The sequence below is a fragment of the Medicago truncatula genome, chromosome 1, assembly GCF_003473485.1.
Source record: "Medicago truncatula cultivar Jemalong A17 chromosome 1, MtrunA17r5.0-ANR, whole genome shotgun sequence".
Classification (NCBI taxonomy): domain Eukaryota; kingdom Viridiplantae; phylum Streptophyta; class Magnoliopsida; order Fabales; family Fabaceae; genus Medicago; species Medicago truncatula.
This window is the reverse complement of record NC_053042.1, coordinates 52,937,419-52,944,608: the sequence shown is the minus strand read 5'-3', so window position 1 is coordinate 52,944,608 and position 7,190 is coordinate 52,937,419.

Sequence of the window (7,190 nt, the reverse complement as noted above, 5' to 3'; positions counted from 1 at the left end):
AACATGACATGTGGTACACAGCCTTTTCTTTTTAAGAGAAGAACAACACTGCCTTTTCCTATATTATTACAAAAATATTATAACTCCGTACCAAGACCGACCCTACAAATAAATATAAAGCATTTTAAAATAAAAAAAGTTACATAAAGCTTTATGAAGAAAACAAAAAAACGAGGATATGGGTCGTCATTTTTGTTAAGGAAGGAAATCAATGTATTTAATTAGTTAAATTTTGGTAAATACATGACGGTGCATCATATATGTGGGAGTTAATACTACGTAGGGCTAACTGAGTTATAATTCGTGAACAATTTTATTAGTTTGTCCCTTATTAAAGTCGACATGAGAAAAAAACTATTTTCATTATTTAAATTATGGTTTTTTCTAGATTACCTTTGAAGAATGGTGGGTAATTTACCCATCAACCAATGAAAATGAGCAATTTGTTGGTGGGGTCAAGATAGTTTATGGATACCACTTAAAAATGTGCTTATATGGCTAATATGTATTGGTTGGGGTAAATTACCCACCATTCTTCCATGGATACCCTAATTATCACCTTAAATTATATTATATATTTATCTCAATTGAACTTTTTTATGGTCTCTAGTCAAAAACTTTGAAGCATAGAACCCTAACTTAAACTGCTTGACCCTGGGCAAGCTCGACGCTAGATAATAATATTTTATTTTGAATAAAAAACGGTTAAAATTATCTCAAAATGTTCAAATTTAGGTGAAACTTGAGAGCATCTCCAATGCATTTTTTGAGTAGGAGGTACAATGTTACGACATATATATATATTTTTTAATGGTTAGAGCTCACACATTCACATTTTAATGTGGAAAAGTGGGGTATTCGGGATTCGAATCTCAATCCCTGCATATAATATGCAATATCCTACCAACTTAGCTAAGCTCACGGGGGATGTTGGATTTTAATAGGTGGTTGAATATCTCATCGTATGAGTTACCGATTGTCAAATTTAAACTCATTTAACGTAATTTGGTGGAGTTTGATTTTTGTTGTTAGATTTCTCGTTGATTTGGTTCTTTTCTTATTTATTTATTATTTATTTTGTTATTGACATATACATGCTGAAAGAAATATGGTGACTCAGTTCAAATCTAAAATTCCACGTAAAAATAGGATGGCTGTTAGATTAATTTTACATGTTTGTTTCTCTCTCTATATTGGGATTAATTGCTTAATATGGTTGCTCCTTCTAATGTTTAATTATAAGAATTTTTTTTTTCTTTGACAAATGTTCATAAGAATTTTATTAAGTGTAACTAATATCCTGGATCTCATAAAAAAGTACATTCTCGAAATTTGTTTTATGCGAATAAGAGTCATTGAAAAATAAAATTTGTTATTAATGACAATATTTTACTTGATACAATACTAATACGACAATATTAAATAGAGTAAAAATGTTAACTTTTACTTAACTTTGAAATCATCAAATATGAAAATTATGTTTTTAATATTCGAATAAATTCAGAATTTCACTTAACTATCAAGCTCACGTAATTAGTCCACGTGAACTTAGCTCAGTTGATAGGAAACAACGGATAATGCATAATATAAGCAAGGTTCGGGGTTCGATCTCCAACCACCAAAAAAAAAAAAAAAACTCGTGTAATTGCATCCCTTAAAAAAAAAAAAAAAGCGTAGTTATGTGACTATTTATGATTAAAAAAAAATTATATATTGAATAAATCTCAAACATCTCAATAATCTTATACTATTTAATAAATACTAGTAATCTTACATGATTGTATTTTTATTTGACAAATTGAAAGTCATGCCATTTCATTGAAGATGATAGAGGAAATACATAATGGGACATGATGAAAAACCTGATCACAGACCATATCTAAAGCAACACTAGCTAATACACCAGCTGCTCTATTTGCTTTCCTCTTAGTAAACACAACTGTTGAGTTTGGTAAACTTTGATCAACTAAATTACGACATTGGTAAATAGTTGAGCCAAAAAGGGAAGTATCATCTTTGGGATGATTAAAAGCATCAACCAGTCTCATCATCAAGCTCAAAAACAACATTAACCATACCCAACTCAATAACCCAATTCATAGCATGTAAGAGACCCTTAGCCTTTCCTTCTTGAACCTGTAAAAGAGGTGTAACTTGGATAGTTTTGGCTTGGACAAAATGGCCACGATCATCACGAATTAAAATGCCAATTCCCACCATGTTGTGAGTGTGACAAAAAGAGGCATCAATATTGCATTTCATAAAATTGGCTCTGGGTTTGATCCAAGCATCTTTCATGATTGTTCTACATTAATAATCAACCTAATAGTATTAACTATAATTTATAGAATAATTTAATACATTTAGTATTATTTTGCATCGATACATTCAGTGTTTAAAAGTATTATTTACGTTAATTTAATTTACCAGTCAAAATTCAATTAATTTTATTTATGTTTCTTTTGACTGGTTAATTTTATTTTTGATAAAAAAATTAACTTATAAGATATATTTTTTTGACTAAAACATATAAGATATTAAGGTTTTACTAATAAAACATTTTATATTTTGGAATACACACACCCTGAATAAATTGCAATAAAATAAATATTTATATAGCAATTAGTAAAATATTTACCAGTCAGTTTTATTTTCTGGTCAAAACCAATTAATACGCAATCATATATACTCCCTCCGTCCCAAATTGTATGTCACTTTAGAAAAAATATTTGTCCCAAAATGTATCTCACTTTACAATATCAATGAAACATTAATGTTACTTTTCCTATTGTATCCTTAACTATTTATTACTTTTTCTTCTTTCAATTCTTTCATTTATCTTTCCCATGTCATTTATTAAGGACAATTTTGTAAAATAACTCATAATATCTTTTTCCCACACAATATTAATTTTGTGAAATGCCTAAAACGTCATATAATTTGGGACGGAGGGAGTAGAATTTAACCAGTATTTATATTAATTTTTTTTAGTTAATCTCTTTTAGTTAAGAGATTAATTAGAATAGACCCACGATGTGTCCTGTGAGCATAACTCAGTTGGTAGGACAATGCATTATTATATGCAGGGGTCGGGGTTCGAACCCCAGACACCCCACTTATTCACCTTATAATGTGAATTCTAACCACTAGGTTACCTGACCCAAAAAAAAAAATTTGACCGACAATATAAAACAACTTTACACTATCAACCAATTAACATCGTCCAATTAGACACATCATCTTAAGTGTTAAAAAAAGAAAAATCAAATAAAATCTGGATAATAAATACAATATCTCACCTTTATTATTAGCCTAACAAGAGGATTACAAATAGGCATGGCAATGGGGCGGGGTGGGGACGGGTTTTACCTTCCCCGTCCCCATATCCGATTCTCATATACATACTGGTTACCCTACCCATACCCAACGGGGATTTGAATCCCATCCCCGTCCCCGCATTGAATAATTTTTTTAATAAAAAATAGAAGTTTTTTTTGCATCCACAAGAGCAACGTTGTAATACATTATCCAACAATAAGCTCACTTTCACATTTGTTAGACAAAATAATTTAGTTGATCTTTTAAATATCAATGATAGTTTTTATCAACATGACAATTATCAAACAAAATAGCATAACATATCAACATAAAGTAGTTTTTTACATTTGGGACGGGTTTGGGTATGGGTTCGAGGTGGATACCTATATACCCATTACCCGTCCCATACCCGTGTTTTGAGATCGGGGAAAACTCATACCCATACCCAAACCCAGTCAAAACGGAGAAAACCCGTCAAATTGAATTTGGTTCGGGCGGATAACCACGGGTATGAATTTTGTTGTCATGCCTAATTACAAAATTACAACAACAACCTAAGTCTCTCTCGCTGTCCCTAACCTTCTCCTACCTTTGTCTAGTTCACGTTAATGATTCATCACAAAATAGTAATAATTTCTATTATCCTCAATTATCTTATTCAATATCCTCGATCAATTATTTTTCCAGTTTTGCTGAATAAACAAAATTGATTTTGTCGTTATAGGATTGTACAAGGGATTCGTCATTTATAAGTTTAAGGATTTATTGTACTTTCGTTGTATAAGTGGTTGTAAAGTTGACCACATGTAAAAAATTCAAATTGAAGAGTATGATGAAATGAAGTTACTTTGTTATCAAATTCCTTTGATTTCACATTTCTTTCTTTCTTTTGATCAACAAAATAAAGTAATCAAAATATCAATGAAACTAGCACATAATTACAAATATCAGTAAAACCTTTCTCTAAACAATCTCTAATCATGTTGCATCTATTGCGCATTCATGCCCTGGCCTTTTAATTCTATAAAATGAATTGAGTTTGATGTAGTTTTTAACTAGAATGGTTCTTTTTTTAAAGCATATATCATGTCCTTGAAACTTTTTACATGTGGTCAACTTTACAACCACTAATACAACTAAAGTACAATAAATCATTAAACCTATTAATGATGAATCCCTTAAACAATCCTATAACGAAAAAATCAATTTCAAGATTTCCACAACTAAACGAGGTTGGACATCTTCCATCTTGAGCTGAAACCTGAAACATAAGCAGGGAGAGAAGTAATGATTTGAAAATGTGAAGGTAGGACATTAGTAATTTCAAGAATTTTAATCTGGCTAGGGGAGTGATGAAGGATTTTTACCTCTCATAAAACTATTTACACGTAAGTATATATATGATCGTGTCCATAGGAAGTTGCGTATTTCATAAGCATTTTCACAATATTTGTCACGTTAAGTGTTTGGATATAAATTGTTTGTTTGTGTAAACTATTTTCCTAATTGACATAAATGTAAAGCGAGAAGAGATAGGGCTATTCCGCTTGCGGTCAGAGACATCAACCAAGTGTAACAGCTGCAATCTCTCGATCGATTAACGGATTCTAGCTTTTTAAACTATATTATCACAATCACTCGACAATATCATTTGTGTCCAAATGATATCGTTATTTCTAAGGGATCGTTTAAACATCGATTTCCCAAACATTTAAACGATCACAAAGTCGATTGGGTAGTTTAATCGACGATTTCCCAACCGATTAAATTACTCAAAAGCATTAAGTCCTAGATTAAAAGTGATTATCAAATATTAACATCCATATCTAGAGTGATAACTTAAGATAGATTGTTATTCTATTTCTAGATTCAAAAGTATGTGTCCATATAATTTTGAATCTCAATAAAACAATAAAAGCAAGAATAACAACAATATTGAATAAATAAGCTAGAACCATATATTAAAAGATTACATAATAGCTTGTTTGAATACCTCAAAACTACAAGAGTAGATGTAGCTACATATGTCTATGATAGCTTTGCAAAGGATGAAGAAAGGGTGAAGATTCCATGACAAGATCCATGATGTCTCAACAAATCTTGGCTTGAATCTACTCCTAACTACCTTACTTTGTGTTTCTCTCTTTAGAAAAGCCCCAGTCTCTCTCTAAAACCAGAAAAATATGAATAAAAATGTAATAGAATAGCAAGAGAGAGAAGGAAAAACTATTTATATGGGTTGTGTTTGGACAACTCGCTTATGGCCAAAATAACTCGCCATAAGCGAGATGCACGAAATCAGCTTCTGCCCCAATGGTTATGCTCCACGTGCCCCTTATCCTGTTGAATCTCTTGAACTCGCCATGAACACGCTTATGGCGTGAAGCCTCTGGAGAAAACTCGCCAATGGCCAAGTACTCGCTTATGGCGAGTTTCTTGAATTCTGGCTTCTAGGCTTATGGCTTGGTACACGCTTATGGCGTGTTGTCTCTGGTCAACTAATATTTTTGGTCCTTGCTTGTATTTTCCTGCACAAAAAGGGTAAAGTAAGGCATGCAAAGCATAAATGGCATTTAGGCACATAATTGAAGCTTTTCCATCAATAATTTGTAAAACAACTCATCAAATATGCCTAAACTAACACATGAATTAGATCATTTTGAGCACTTATCAGGGAGATAATTAAGCCTGAGAAGGGAGGCAATGTATTAATAATGCAAAGCAAGCAAAAAATATGTTTAAGTTCTGTGGTTATTTCAATCATTGTTGACTTGGAGTTGGTACTGTTGGTCAAGACTATGGGAACTTTACTTCCACAAGCTTGTTGCAATCATTTTTCCTTAATTATTTTTAGGCAATAGACATTTTTTTTATTGATATTTTATAAATATGATTGACTACATTTCTTAATATGCTTAATTTTATGGTGTTTTGCTTATATTTTATTCTTGTTGGGGTATGGACTTTCTTCCTATATAAACATCTGTTTTTTAATGTGCAATCAAGCCTCACTAAATCGCCCAATTCATGTTCGCAACTTAAATACACATCAAGTCTAAGCACTTGTTTGACTCTAAATGCTTTACACATATGATATGAAAGATTTTCAACCTAAACTTTACTCTAAATAGTATCTATCAGGAAGTAAACTTCATGACGTGGTTGCATATCAAAGACAATGAGTTGACTCCCGATCTTCACGCCACTTAAACAAAACAATCTATAGTATAGTATAGTATAGTATATACTCACAACTAATTGGGATAAGAAACTTCCTATCCTCGATTTTTAGCGACATGATAGGATAGAGACATAATAACATTTATCCTATCACGTGTTTGATACACACATAATAACAAAAAAAAAAAAAAATTATTTACAGAGTATTCAAAATCTAAAGTTAACTGTCTAATTGTTTCTTGACAAGTTATTACCGTCCATAGCACGACAACGAGATTTGAACTATAGTACTGTTGGTACAATTAAGTCCACACAAAATAGTTATCACAACCGAGTGGTGATTACTAATTCCAATGTAGCTAATGATATTAAATAAGTTAAGAAAAACCAATCAAATTATTAGATTCCAATATAGAATTTTGTACAATATTTTAATTTTGTTGTCCTCTCAAATAAGAAAATCATGGAAGATATCATATCTCTAGCTTTTCTGCCCATAGTTTCCTACTGCAAGTCTAATGGCATAAGGACTATAAAATATTACCTCAAGTTTTCCATACCAGAAACTAATAGTATATATTAACATGGGTGAAACTACTTTGCAAGTTACTAGTTTTTCAAATGATTAACATTTTGGCAAGTTAAAAATTCGCAAGTTACTTATTTGAAAATAAGAAAATAACTTGCATGCA